The sequence below is a fragment of the Tenrec ecaudatus genome, unplaced genomic scaffold (assembly GCF_050624435.1).
Source record: "Tenrec ecaudatus isolate mTenEca1 unplaced genomic scaffold, mTenEca1.hap1 Scaffold_1967, whole genome shotgun sequence".
NCBI classification, from domain to species: domain Eukaryota; kingdom Metazoa; phylum Chordata; class Mammalia; order Afrosoricida; family Tenrecidae; genus Tenrec; species Tenrec ecaudatus.
This window is the reverse complement of record NW_027458251.1, coordinates 69,043-82,951: the sequence shown is the minus strand read 5'-3', so window position 1 is coordinate 82,951 and position 13,909 is coordinate 69,043.

Here is a 13,909-nt window from a genome sequence, read left to right as displayed (position 1 = left end):
GATAATAACCCTGAAATCAGTGGCCTGAACGCAGGCATTAAAAGACTGAGACTAGCACAATGGCTTAGAAAACACAACCCATCCATTTGCTGCCTACAGGAGACACATCTCAAGGCTACAGACAAAAATAGGCTGAGAATCAAAGGCTGGAGAAGGACCTACCAAGTACACAGCAATACAAAAAAAGCAGGGGTTGCAATCCTAATCTCGGAATAAATTGACCTCAAAGTACAAACCATAAAAAGAGATAAGGAAGGATACTATCTAATGCTCAAGGGAATCATAGACAATGAACCACTAAGCATTGTAAACATATATTCCCTGAATGAGAGACCAGCTGAATATGTCAACCAAACACTCCAAAAGATTAAGAAAAAATCACAGACCCGACAATTATAGTGGGTGACTTCAACACACCACTCTGAGAAAGATAGATCACAGGGAAAGAAACTCAACTATGATGCACATACCGGCTTGGGAGGAACTGGAGGAAATCATGCTAAGTGAAGTAAGTCAGGTACAAAAGGAAAAGTAAAACATGATCCTGCTGAGGCAAATATTAAAAAAAAAATGCTAATGTGGCATAGGGGAAAAAGTTACTATATACTAACATTTTTGGGTTGAAGACTGTGTAGTATGGCAGAGACCAGATCAAAACCAGGGATGCACATAGTAGACAACTGGGGAGGAGGTGGGGAAAGAAAAATAAAAGGATGAATATAAGGAAGAAAAGGTGAGCTGGGGCATGGGGCACTAACCCACCCAAGGGGAGGGTATTGTTTATATCTCCACAGGGAAAGTGGGACCAGACTTCCACCCAGTGCCGCGAGGTGTGAATGCAGCATTCCGGAGTGGAGTAGGGAACCAGTGGAGAGGTCTGGGAGGCTGGCCCCAACACCAAAAATTAAGTGGATTCCTGCCCCTCCCCCAAGAAGAATTTGTTTCAAAGGACGACATTGATTCTACAGCTCGGGCAGAAGGATATATCGGATCAGAGCACACGGGCGCAGATGAAGGGGAGGAGGAGAGAGTGGAGCACAGACTTGCCCACCAGGCCGTGAGGATGATGTTCCTGATTAGAGCAGCCAGTCCACAGAGAGGACAACATGGCCCCCACTATAAGACATGATACCCCTCAGTGACCAATGGCGCTACCGGAGAAAGCATCAGAGACACAGTGTGCAGATTGCACCTGACCTGATCCGACCACACTGAGGCAAATCACTGGGAGAGTTCAGCGGAACAGCAAGGGAATGGAGTGGCAAGGTCCCCAGGGAATGCTGAAAGTGGATTTGGGGCCAGGGCGTGGTGCCCATACAGACTGAACTGGAAAACACTCCTAAAGGCCAACAAACGAACCTTGAACTAACTACAAGCTTTTCTATCTTGATGTGTTTTGTTTTGTTCTTTGTCAGTGGTTTGTTGTTGTTTTGTTGTCTGGCTGTATACTGTTGCTTTGTTTTCCTCTGTCTTATTTTTGTGCATGTTATTATCTCCACAGGTTTGTCTACATGAGACAGGCTGGATGAACTATCTGGAGGAAAAACAAAGGGACCGACAGTTCTGGGGGTACCTGGGATAGGGGGAGATTGGGCGTAAAGAAGTGGTGTTAACAAACCCAGGGACAAGGGAGCAACATGGGATCCAAATTGGTGGCGAGGTGGGGAGTGGCTGGCCTGGTAGGGAATGATAAGGGCAAGGTTACTTAAAGAAGAGGTATAGCTGTAAGCCAGGTGGGGATGGAGCATGATAGTGGGGCAGGAGGAAAGTCAAGGGAAATAGAGGAAAGAACTAGGAGGCAAAGTGCATTTATAGAGGTCTAGACAAAGACATGTACATGCAAATATATATATGAGGATGGGGAAATAGATCTATGTGTCTATATTTATAGGTTTAGTATTAAGGTGGCAGAAGGACCTTGGGCCTCTACTGAAGCACTCCCTCAATACATGAATAGTTTCTTCTATTAAATTGTCATTCTATGATCCTCACCCTCCCGACACAATTGCTGAAGCCAAAGCATTTGAACAAGTAAATATGAAGAAAGTTGATGGTGCCCGGCTATCAAAAGAGATAGCGTCTGGGGTCTTAAAGCCTTGAAGGTGCACAAGTGGCCATCTAGCTCAGAAGCAACAAAGCCCACATGGAAGAGCACATCAGCTTGTGTGATCACGTGGTCCCGAAGGGATCAGTTTTCAGGTATCAAAGAGCAAAAAATCATATCATTGGCTGCACAGCTCCATGATACGATTGTCGAGGACAAACGGGTGCATAAGCAAACGTGGCGAAGGAATCTGATGATGCCCGGCTATCAAAAGAGATAGTGTCTGGGGTCTTAAAGCCTTGAAGGTGAGCAAGCGGCCATCTAGCTCAGAAGCAATAAAGCCCACACGGAAGAAGCACACCAGCTTGTGTGATCACGAGGTGCCAAAGGGATCAGGAATAAGGCATCATCATAAAAAAAAACCCAAAAACTTAACATCGTGAATGAAGGAGGAAGTGTAGAGTGGAGACCCAAAGCCCATTTGTCGGCCACTGGAGATCCCCTCACAGAGGAGTCTAGGGGAGGAGATGAGTCAGTCAGGGTGCGATGTAGCACCAATGAAGTATACAACTTTCCTCCAGTTCCTAAATGCTTCCTCCACCCCACCTCCCAACTATCATGATCTGAAATCTACCTTGATAGAGCAGAGGTTGTACACTGGTGCATATAGGAGCTGGAGGCACAGGGAATCCAGGGTGGATGATACCTTCAGGACCAGGAGTGTGAGGTGCGATACTGGGAGGGTAGAGGGTGAGTGGGCTGGAAAGGGGAAACCGATTACAAGGATCTACATGTGACCTCCTCCCTGAGGGACAGACAACAGAAAAGGGGTGAAGGGAGACGCTGGATAGGGCAAGATATGACAAAATAATAATTTAAAAATTATTAAGGGCTCATGAGGTAGGGGTAGCAGGGAGGGAGGGGAAAAAAGAGGATCTGATGCAAAGGGCTTAAATGGAGAGCAAATGCTTTGAAAATGATGAGGACAAAGAATGTACAGATGTGCTTTATACAATTGATGTATGTATACGTATGAATTGTGATAAGAGTTGTATGAGTAATAAAATGTTAAAAAAAGAAAATAATCTAAGAAGTTGTCCTAAATATAGAAGAGCACGGAAATAATATTTGTGAAAGCCTTATTAATTCCCTGTAGTGTGAAGATGCCTTAATACTGCATGCCATAAGGTAGTCTGACTTGAAAAACGTACTGATGAAGATCAGAGACTGGTGCCTTAACTACAGAATACAGCTCGATGAAAGAAAACCAAAATCCTCACTATAGGACCAATACAAATTACCATGAAAAATGGAGATATCATTGAAGTTGTCAAGGATTTCATTTCACTTGGACCTCAATCAATATACACAGAAGCCATAGACAAGTGATGTGTTTCCCTGGGCATATTTGTTTCCCAGGACCTCTTTAAACATTTAAAACGCAGTGTCTATTTGAGAACTAATATTTACCAGATCCAAGCTATTTTATTTTTAATTGTCTCATATGCCACTGAAAGTTGAAAAATGAATGAGGCTGTTTAAAAGTAAAATGATGCATTTTAATTATAGTGCTAGTGAAGAACTTGATAGTTTGATGCACTGTCAATTGTAGCTTAGAAGTTGTACAATTATAATGCTTGTCATAAATGGATACTATGAAAATTTCATTTTAAGTATATTAGAAATTTGTTGAGAGATCTGTCCATTAAAGGACATCATGCTTGATAAAGCAAAATATCATTGAAAAAAGGATGAACTTCAACAACATAGAACATCACAGTAACTGCAACTAAGCTCAAACTTGACAACTGTGAGAAGGAAGCAGGACCCATATGTGTTTCATTCTTTTTTTTCTCTAACATTTCTATGAGAGTGACATGATTTAATTTGACTTAAACAGCAAAATGCAATGCCAATGACAAACATTTTGCTTGATGCATAGTTAATTAAATTTTTCCCTTTACATATTGGCACCTGATAAGGATACCATTTAATACCACTTTTATTTAATAATATGCTGCAAGTCTTTATGGCAGTTATTGATCAACAAGTGTCTAATAAAAGCTGACAATGGTAGCAAAGATGTAAAACTGTAATTGGAGATGGTATCACTCTAAACATGGACAATCCAAGGCCCTACAAGAAAATCATTGCATCCAAATGAAATGTTCAGCAATTTCACAGGCCATAGGTCAATATAGAAAAGTCCATTTGGATTCCGTGTACCAACAGAGAACGCTCTGGAAAGGAATTCAAGAAAATAATACCATTTACAAGAGCCACCTATAAGATAAAATGGAAAAAACCTGGGCAGAAAAACAAACATCTGTACAAAGAAAACCTTAAAAACAGTACTACAGGATACCATAAGACATAAAGTGAAAAATTAGCCATACTCTTTAATAGGGAATTTTACTTTGTGAAAATATCAAACACACCACAAGTGATCTATAATTATAATGCAATTCTGATTCAGATCCCAGCATCTTTCTGAAAAGTTGAAAAAGAAAGGGAAGAGATTCTATACCTAGAAGCTCTGATGGTGTAGTGGATTATACAATGGGCTACTAGCTGCATGGTCCTCAGTTAAAAACTGCCAGCTACTCTTTCGGAGTAAGATGATCCTGAAAAGTTTTATGATCTCAGAAATCCAAAACGGCCAGTTAGCCCTTGTCCAATAGTAGTGGTTCTCAGCCTTTCAAATGCCATGACCCTTTCATACAGTTCCTCATGTTATGTTGTGGAGAACCCACACCATAAAATTATTTTCTTTGCTACTTCATGAATGTAATTTTGCTACTGTTAAGAATTGTAATATAAATATCTGATATGCAGGATGCATTTTCTTTGTTACAAATTGAACATAATGAAAGCATAGTGATTAATCACAAAAACAATATGTAATTATGTATTGTGAAATATTTATTTCTGATTACAAATAAATGAAATTTTGTCTTGAAGCATGGTGTAGCATGGTTAACAGTCTAATATAATGATAATAAACTGCATTGCTACATTTTGCGACTGTATGCATAAAAAGCCAGCGTGCGTGCAAATGCTGAGAAACCTTCCTTCTCACCAGATCAGAAGTTCTCAGTCTTTGCAAGAGCACAACGAAGTCTACTTTGGTATTTAGACTTGATAACCAAAAAGCTGGAAAGCCCTGTTTCACAGATATGTTGTTGGAAATGGAAGAAGATGGTCTCAGATAGGTATATGACTGCCAACACTTGATCCAGAATTTTGTAACTGGCATTGTAGCGAAATCAGTTTGTGCTGACTCACTGTTAATGAGTTCAATGAACACTTCTTGAACTGTCTCCGGAGCATCTTCATCTTTGACTGTGAATGGGTGTCTAGCAAGTGCAAATGGAATGTCAGGTAGATTTGGAAAGTACAATGAAATTTTATCTGCAAGCATGTGCAAGTGTTCTTTCATAGGCATGACCATCGTCATTCTTTTGTATGGTTCAATGTCATGTTCCTCAAAAAAAGCAGATACAACATATAAATTTTATTTTCATCCTTTTTTTGTGCCAAAGCTAAAGTTTCATTTGGAATGATCAGATCTTTTCAGAAAATCAAGTCATGTTGCATTTGTTCCTCACAGTGATCAATTTAACTCATTCAAGATGGAAAATGTGTCAACCAATTAAGCTATTTTCTGTAGTTTACTTTGATCGCTGAAAAGTGCTTTGAACTGCGTTGTTGCCTTCTGATTTTAAAATGCTTTGAGTTCATCACAAAGCTCAAAAACACGTTTTAAAACGTTTACTCTTAACAACCATCTTACTTCCGTGTTAAATAGCAGAGCATTATTGTGCTCATCCATCTCGTTCTGCAGTTGCAGTCAACTGTTTAAAGTGCTCGCCTTTACAAAATTGACAGAACTTATGACACTATTCATTATTTCTTGTAACTCTTGTGGAAGCATCTCATTGCTAATATTTGCCGATGAATCATACAGTGAAGTCCGTTGACTTTTAGTGACTCATTCAGTACCAAACGTTGAAATGCAGGTAGGCATCCTAGCATAGCTGGAGCACCATCTGAGTAAACTCCATAAACTTTTCCCAAGAGATCTTATGCTCTTTCAGAAATGAACCTACTGTGTCAAATACATCATCTGCAGTAGTTGTTGTTTCAAGAGGTTTGCAAAAAAGAAACTCTTCTTTAAAGTTGCCATCATTAATATACCTCAGGTAAACCAGTAACTGGGACCAGGTTGCAATGTCTGTAGATTCATCAAACTGGATGCTAAATATTGGAAGTGACTGGATGCTAAATATTGGAAGTGGAGCAGATTTAATTTCCGGGATGACCTGATAAAGGATATCAGCAAACTTGTCACCTATTCTTCTGCGGACAGTATCATTAGATAAGGAAATTGACTGAATTTCATAACAAGTTTGTGTCCAATCATAACTCAAACAATGACTTTGGTCACTTGCAACAATAAATCCTCAGCAATGGTGTGAGGTTTCATAGCTCTGGCAACTCTGAGTGCCACCAAGTATGAAGCTTCATTGGCTGTTAACGTTTGGTTTGTGGTTTTGCCACCAGTGTCAAGTCTGGCTTTCTTGAGTCCATGAGCTTTGCTTCTAAAATAGTTGGTATAATTGTTGGCAAACACAGATGCTTGCTAACAAAATGGCGTTATAGTTTCTTTGGCTTCATATATTCAGCTGATAGAACTTCACAACAAATAACACATTGTGATTCCTCAATTCCTGCTGTAAATATTGAGATAAATACATACTGTAAAAAATCCTCGCTATATTTTATTTTGTTAACATTCTTCTCTACATGATTCATTGTCATGGCATGGTTTTCTAATGAAAATAATATAAAACAATCGCTTTAATAATACAAAAGGTGATACATGGCACAGTTCAGTCAATAGAGTTCGTTAAAGTTTCCTGTGATTTACCATTCTGTGGTTTTGGTTTGTTTGTGTTTTTTTACATACCTGTTACTCTCACAAGGGAGTAGTATTCATATCAACCATAGCTGAATTTAACAAGACCAATCAGCATCAGGATTAAGTTGCCATGGTACAGATATCCCATATTTTTGCAGTAGTTGATGATTTCACGGTACAGGATTTTACATTTACCCAATAATTATAATTCATGAAGTGTCGTTTTACCTCCAATACTACTGCTTTCAACACAGTAGCTGCTTTTAGCAGAGTAGCTAACTGCTTTCAACAAAGCAACTGATCTCTACAGAGTAGCTGCTCTCTACACATGTGTTACTGGTCCGCTTAAGCACATTATGGTGCCAACCCTTTCACATACACTTGTATTTGTATGGGGTAGGCGCGATGATGTCATCACACCAGTTACCCATATGTGGGTGTATCTGCACGAGTGCATACCCACCTGGAGATGGATGGAGGAGTGGTGTCTTGATTTCTAAGACCATTGGAAAATGTGTTTACTGATGATCTTAGGTGATCACTGTGAAAGGGTTGTGCTAGTCTGGGCACTTTAGAGAAACAAATCTACAGAAATTCATGTATAAGAGAGAGTTTTATATAAAGGTTAAGTGCACAGCAAGAAAACATCCCAATCCAGTGCTACCCAAGCTCACAAGTCCAAGATTAACCCATATGTCTGACACCAATCCATAAAGTCCTCCTATATCTCACAAAAGACAGGCAATAACACTGACTGAAGGAGGAAAGCCAAATCAGTGAACCTGTAAGCATCTCAGAGCTGGCGGGGGTCTCCACACGGCTGCTCCAGCACCCAGGGCTGCACTGCAGTAGGTCTATGTGGCTTCTCCTTGGGGATGTCTTGCAGGAAGTGAGCCTTGACAGCTGAAACAGGGAACTGGCCAAGGCAGCTGCACCCTAGTCCGACTATCGCAAAGCAAGAGACCCAAGAACTAGAAAGGTGAGGATCATCGAGCCATTTATCCTTCAGGCCCTCATTTAACCCCACATGTGTTTACAAGCCATGTTGGCACGAGTAAATACCTCAAATGTCGTTTGCTCATCCCCCTGCCCCCCCCCCCCAGCAAGTGGTCTCGAACCATAGGTTGAGAACCAGAGCCTTATAGGGTTTCTAATATTCTTAAGTGACTGGACAGCAGTGAGTTGGGTGTTTGGGGTCCAGCCTCTATACCTGCAACTGAGATAGACCCAAGGAAACAAGGACAATCACAATGAGCCATGTGATCAAGAGAAGCATCTACACACTATCATGTCTGAATCACTCAGGCGCTCTCCTCTGGAAACGTCTCAGAATAGACTCACTGTGTTTTGATTTTTCTAAATGTAAATCAACCAGATATTAGGGAAGAGGCTGGAAAGGATGTATTTCTATATAAGCCAATGGTCACACAACATAAAATGCTTCATAAAGCAAAGGCAGGTGAACCACTCAAGAGAGATTTGAAAACAGTTTCCCTTTGAAATTAATGGATTGAAACCTGAGGGCATAGACATGAATGACCCAGCAAACTGTAGTGAAGAGAAATCATTGTCCACTCCAATGAGGCCATCCCTACACTCTACCCCTGGTCTTTCCAGTTTTCCACCTCACCACTTTTTAGCACTTATTTCATGGAATATAATTGTTTTCCTCTTTTCACAACTTTTTACCTTACTCTACTATTTCCTTTCTAAAGCTTTACAACAATCCTCTTCTTTTTCTTCTTCTTCTTCTTCTTCTTCTTCTTCTTCTTCTTCTTCTTCTTCTTCTTCTTCTTCTTCTTCTTCTTGTTCTTCTTGTTGTTGTTCTACTACTACTACTACGACTACTACTACTACTACTACTACTACTACTACTACTACTACTACCACTACTACTACTGCTGCTGTGTCATCTTTTTTTTTTAAATTAAGAGAAAATAGAATGATTCCTACTGAAATTCCTGCTAAATCTGTTGCTAAAATCCAAATTTTGTTTTAACAAAATAAACTAAAGAACACAGCAGACCATCCTATTTGTGCTCTCACTTGTACCTGCTCCTGGAACCTGGGCCTGTGCTATTTGGGCCTGAGCACACCCATTGCCCCAAATTCCCTTCAGTCCAACCCCACCCCTGTGCTGCAGAGTGGTTTGTGTGGGAATTCACATTGACTTCTCTCTCTGTGTCTTCTTGCACAGCCATACACAGCTGGATCCTCAGTGGTCACAGAACTCAGGTGCAGGGAGAACTGGTTCTTGGATGTGTCTGGGTTGCTGACTAGATCTCTGAGATTTGGTGTGTATTCGCTAAACCACTCTGACCTGTAGAAGCTCCTTCCCATCCACTCACAGCCTCTCTCAGGGCTGCCTGATCTGCTCCCATGTGGCACTGGTGCTGGAGACTGAGTCCCCAGTAATGGTGCAGATGAGAGTGAGGTACTGTGATGGTCTCACCACCTCAGGGCCTGACTACTAAAGCTGCACCTGGGACAGGACACCAGGAGTCTTAGGAAACAAGCTTTGAATATCCCATCTATCCATAAATCTGCTGTGACCTAGTGCATCTCCCTGCCATTGACCCGATGGGAGACCTAGGACCATCAAAACGAGCAAGCGGATGGAGACAGACATTTCTGTATCAAAGTCTCCCTGGCTCAGCAGGCTCTGGAATTCTGGTTCCAGAGGAGAATCTTGAGGGGAGTGAAGGTGGGTGTTCATATCATTTGAGAAAATAAACCACACCAGTCTTCTGCTTGTGCTAATGGACAGGGGTCACAGCTCCACAAGGAAGCTTCTCCAGAGCTGGGCCTTGAAGCAAGTTGGATGGCAAAAATATGTCAGAAATGTGAGTGAGGTGGCCCACAGGCATACACTGAATTTTTACCCTGCCCAGATCCCAATATTTGCAATCACAAAATTATCAGGGTTCCATTGTATATGAATTGTTTGATTTGAACACACGCATCCACTAATGTATGCATTACTGTATTCATTGTGAGTTCTGAGAGCTATGAAGACACCAGACAGTCTTCTGCACGGAGGGAAAATCAGTAAACCAAGCAAGAAACGAATGAGCTAAGAAACGAATGATTTCGTCCTCAAACTAAGCCCACTGCAAGTGCACCTATCCTGTCTCATGGGAACCTTATAAGACTGATTATAAATGTTCCTGAGAACTTCTTTGACCATAAATACTTACAGGAAGAGACAACCTCATCTTACTCGGGAGGCACAGTGGGCTGGTTTGCAGTGAGCAATCCAATACTTATCCCACTGTGTCACCATATCTTCATATATCTCTACACCAAGAAGCCCGTATAAAGGGCTGTATAAATGTCACATTGAGAAGCCAAGTGGTGATTTTTTAATACTATTATGTGACTATGAGCTCTGGGCTATGAATAAGGGGGGCCATATCCAAAATTATGGCCATTCACTTACCTTTTGGAATAGGATGTTGAAAGCACCACAAACTGGGCTATCAATATAACAAACATCTGTTTTGAGGGAAATACAGCCAAGGAATACCTTAGAAGGAAGGATGATGAGACTTTGTTTCATGTAATTTGGACAGGCTATCATGACACCAGTCTGTTGAGAAAGACATCATCCACGATAAAGCATGGGATCAGTGAAGGAGGAGGTGATGGATTGACACAGTGACTCTAACAATAAGCTTAAAAATATTCGTTATGGTTATGGTACTGAACTAGGCATGATTTAGTTCAGTTTTACATTGAATCACTTAGCGTTGCAATTGTCTCTGTGGCACGTAACATCATCAAAACAAATGAAAAGACACAATGTTCTTCCCAGATTGAATGACAGTGCTGGGGGAATGGGTATATGTTTTCTTTTCCTTAGAAAAGGAAATATGTAACAGAATACACTCTTTATAACTGTTTTTATGTTGAAGTTCCCCGTGCCTTCGTTAGTTATTGGTTGCAAAAGTCTTGTCTACATATTTATAGAACATTAAGCATCCAAGGTTGTTTGGGTGCAAAAACAGTTAAAGACTCGTATTGACCCTACATGAAAGAGAACTGTCTGAAAGGATTTTCTTTTCTGTAATAATAATTGGATAACCATATCAGGTCTTTAACCAACTGAATTGCCAAGGTTTTGAACTGTCTACCTTTTGGCTAGAAGTTGAGCATTTAATTATGCTCACATAGTTCTGTGTTTCAGGTTCACCTATGTACAATTCATATGCATCTATTTTTACTTTCTACAGGTGAACATTTCTGTGCATGATGGCTGGTCTTAAGACATTATGTAGAGTTCTTCAATGCAAGTACTGTTACTATTATGTGTTCCTTGAGTATTTACTATGGGATTCTGTCCTAGGCATTGTGTGATTTTAATAGTAACCCTGGGCACCATCTTCAGTGCCAGAAACACCTCCCAGAGTTGTGCAAACTAAGAGTGACTACTATAATAGCCAAATACCCCATAAAACATATCAAGGAATTGGCGCATTTGGGATATGGTGTGGCAGTTTCATAATCTCTTGACAACTTGGGAAGGGATGGAGTCTAGCCTATCAATGAGGTCACAGCTTGATGAATTCATTTGGAGGTGCAAAGGAGATAAATAGCTCACTGGAAGCCAGACCCAGATAGAATCTCTACCTGTTGAAATATTCCTGTTTACAAAGCAACATGGTGCTCCACTGATAATAGCCAGAGCCCTGGCACTGGAGCCCTGGCAATGTGAAGACCCATGCCAGTGCTGAGATGCTTCCAGCACCACCAGATCCACAAGACTTTCCACCCACTAGCCTGTGATCTTTGTCACTACATGTGTTGTGTGAGTCTGAAGAAGAATTTATAGATTGGTGTCAGACATATGGGCTAATATTGGACTTATAGATGTGATCAGAGCTGGGATGTTTTCTTAATATACAGTTACTCTTTGATATAAAGCTCTTTCCTATACACATGTGAGTGTCTTCCTGGATTTGCTTCTCTAGTCTGCCTGGACTAGCACATGGTGTTAGAGAATAATGTTAAATTTGTCATGGGCTGCCTGAAGTTCTGTCTTAGAGTAAGCACATCTTGTTTAATTCTTGTAAGTTTTCAAGTAAGATTTTATCTCACTTATTTGGGCATTACATTAGGAGGAACAAGAACCCAGAGAATGGTCTTGTGCTTGGTAAAGTAGAATGTCAATTAAAATGGGAGAGACTCTCAATGAGATGGATTGTCACAAAGGCTGCAACGATGAGTCCACATAGAGCTACCATAGTGGTCAGCACAGCAGTTCTAGCTGACCGGGCACTGCAGTCCTTATCCAGGCTCCCGTGCTCACCTCTTTCTTCACTTGGTCCAGAGTGGGTGGGTTCTTAGCATCCTTGCAAGTCAGCCCACCCCCTGAGGTTAGTTTTATGTCTGGACTCCCACTGACTCTCCCTCACTATAAAATACTTTGGACATAGAGTGTGATACAAGTTGCAAACACTCTGAATTGGTTGCAGTGAAAGGAAGTACGATATATACATGTAGATATTTATCTAGATTTTGAGATTGAGATATATACCACAATAAAATACTGATCAAGAAAGAAATTTGCCTGAAAAACAATCAAATATTGAACACCGGTTAGGCTTCATTCTTTCCACAGGAAGAGGAAACGTACTTAAAGAAGATTTCTATTCAAATTAATTAAAGCAAGAGAGTTATAGAGTTATTTATTCCACGTTAAGGAGGAAATTGACAAGTCAGAATTCTTTTTTATGGGTTTCAGTGACGTGTGGTAGGAAAATTTTCAGCTGTTGATAATTGTTGAACACAGTGATAATCTAATTCCATTTGTGTTAGTGTGGGTATATTAGAGAAACGAGTCCACAGAAACTCATTTGAATAAGAGAAAGTTTTATATAAATGGTAAGTTTACATCAGGAAAATATCACAACCAAGTACTACCCAAGTCCACAAGTCCAACATTAGCCCATATGTCTGACACTAATGCACAAAGTCCTCCTCCATGTCACAAAACACATGCAATGAGACCGATTGCAGGAGGAAAACTGGATCAGTGAGCAGTGTATGCATCTCAGCGCTGGCAGGGGTATCCACAGAGCTATTCCAGCACCCAGGGCTGCATTGGGGTAGGTACATGCGGTGTGTCCTTGGGGATGTTCTTGCAGGAAGTGAGCCTTGCCAGATCAAGCATGGCACTGGGTAAGGGATCTGCAATCTGCTCCAACCATCAGAAAGCAAGAGACCCAAAAACTAGAAAGGCAAGGCTCACCGAGTCATTTATCCCTCCGCCCCTCAATTGACCCCACATGTGTTTATCTACCAGGTTGGTACAATAAACCACCTCCCTCTCCATTGAATTATGCATGAGAAGAGTGATGAAAATATTAGTTTGTTGCACGTGTATGAGAAAAATAACTTTTAAAATATGACATAGTTTTTCAACCACAATCAGAAACTGACGGAAAGTATTGCTGGTACAGCAACACTTCAAAAAGCCAGCTAAAACATTGAACCCGAAAAGAGATTATGATATAAGCCCAAAATTTGAATTTGTAAAAATTGTTAGCAATGGAATAGTCTTTATTTAATATTTTAATTATTTTCTCACTTTTTTCCCCCTCCAAAACCATTTTTTGGGGAGCAAATACAGGTGTCATGTTCATCAGTAGTTCAAGTGCATCAAGCAGTATTGTATGACTGCTACCACAATTAGCTTCAAAACATCATCTTCCTTCTTCAACTAATGGCATCATCTTCCTTTATTCCACTCCCCTACCCCCCACTGTAGCCCCAGAAGCCCTTATTCTACTTGCTGTCTCTTTATGTACATCAATTCTGGCTTTCATCTACAGTCAAACAGAAAAACATATCACAGAAATTCAATAATGCTATCCCCCAATGACAAAACACATGAGATAAACTCTAATAGGAATTTAAAATTGAGGAAGTAGGCAGTCCAAGTA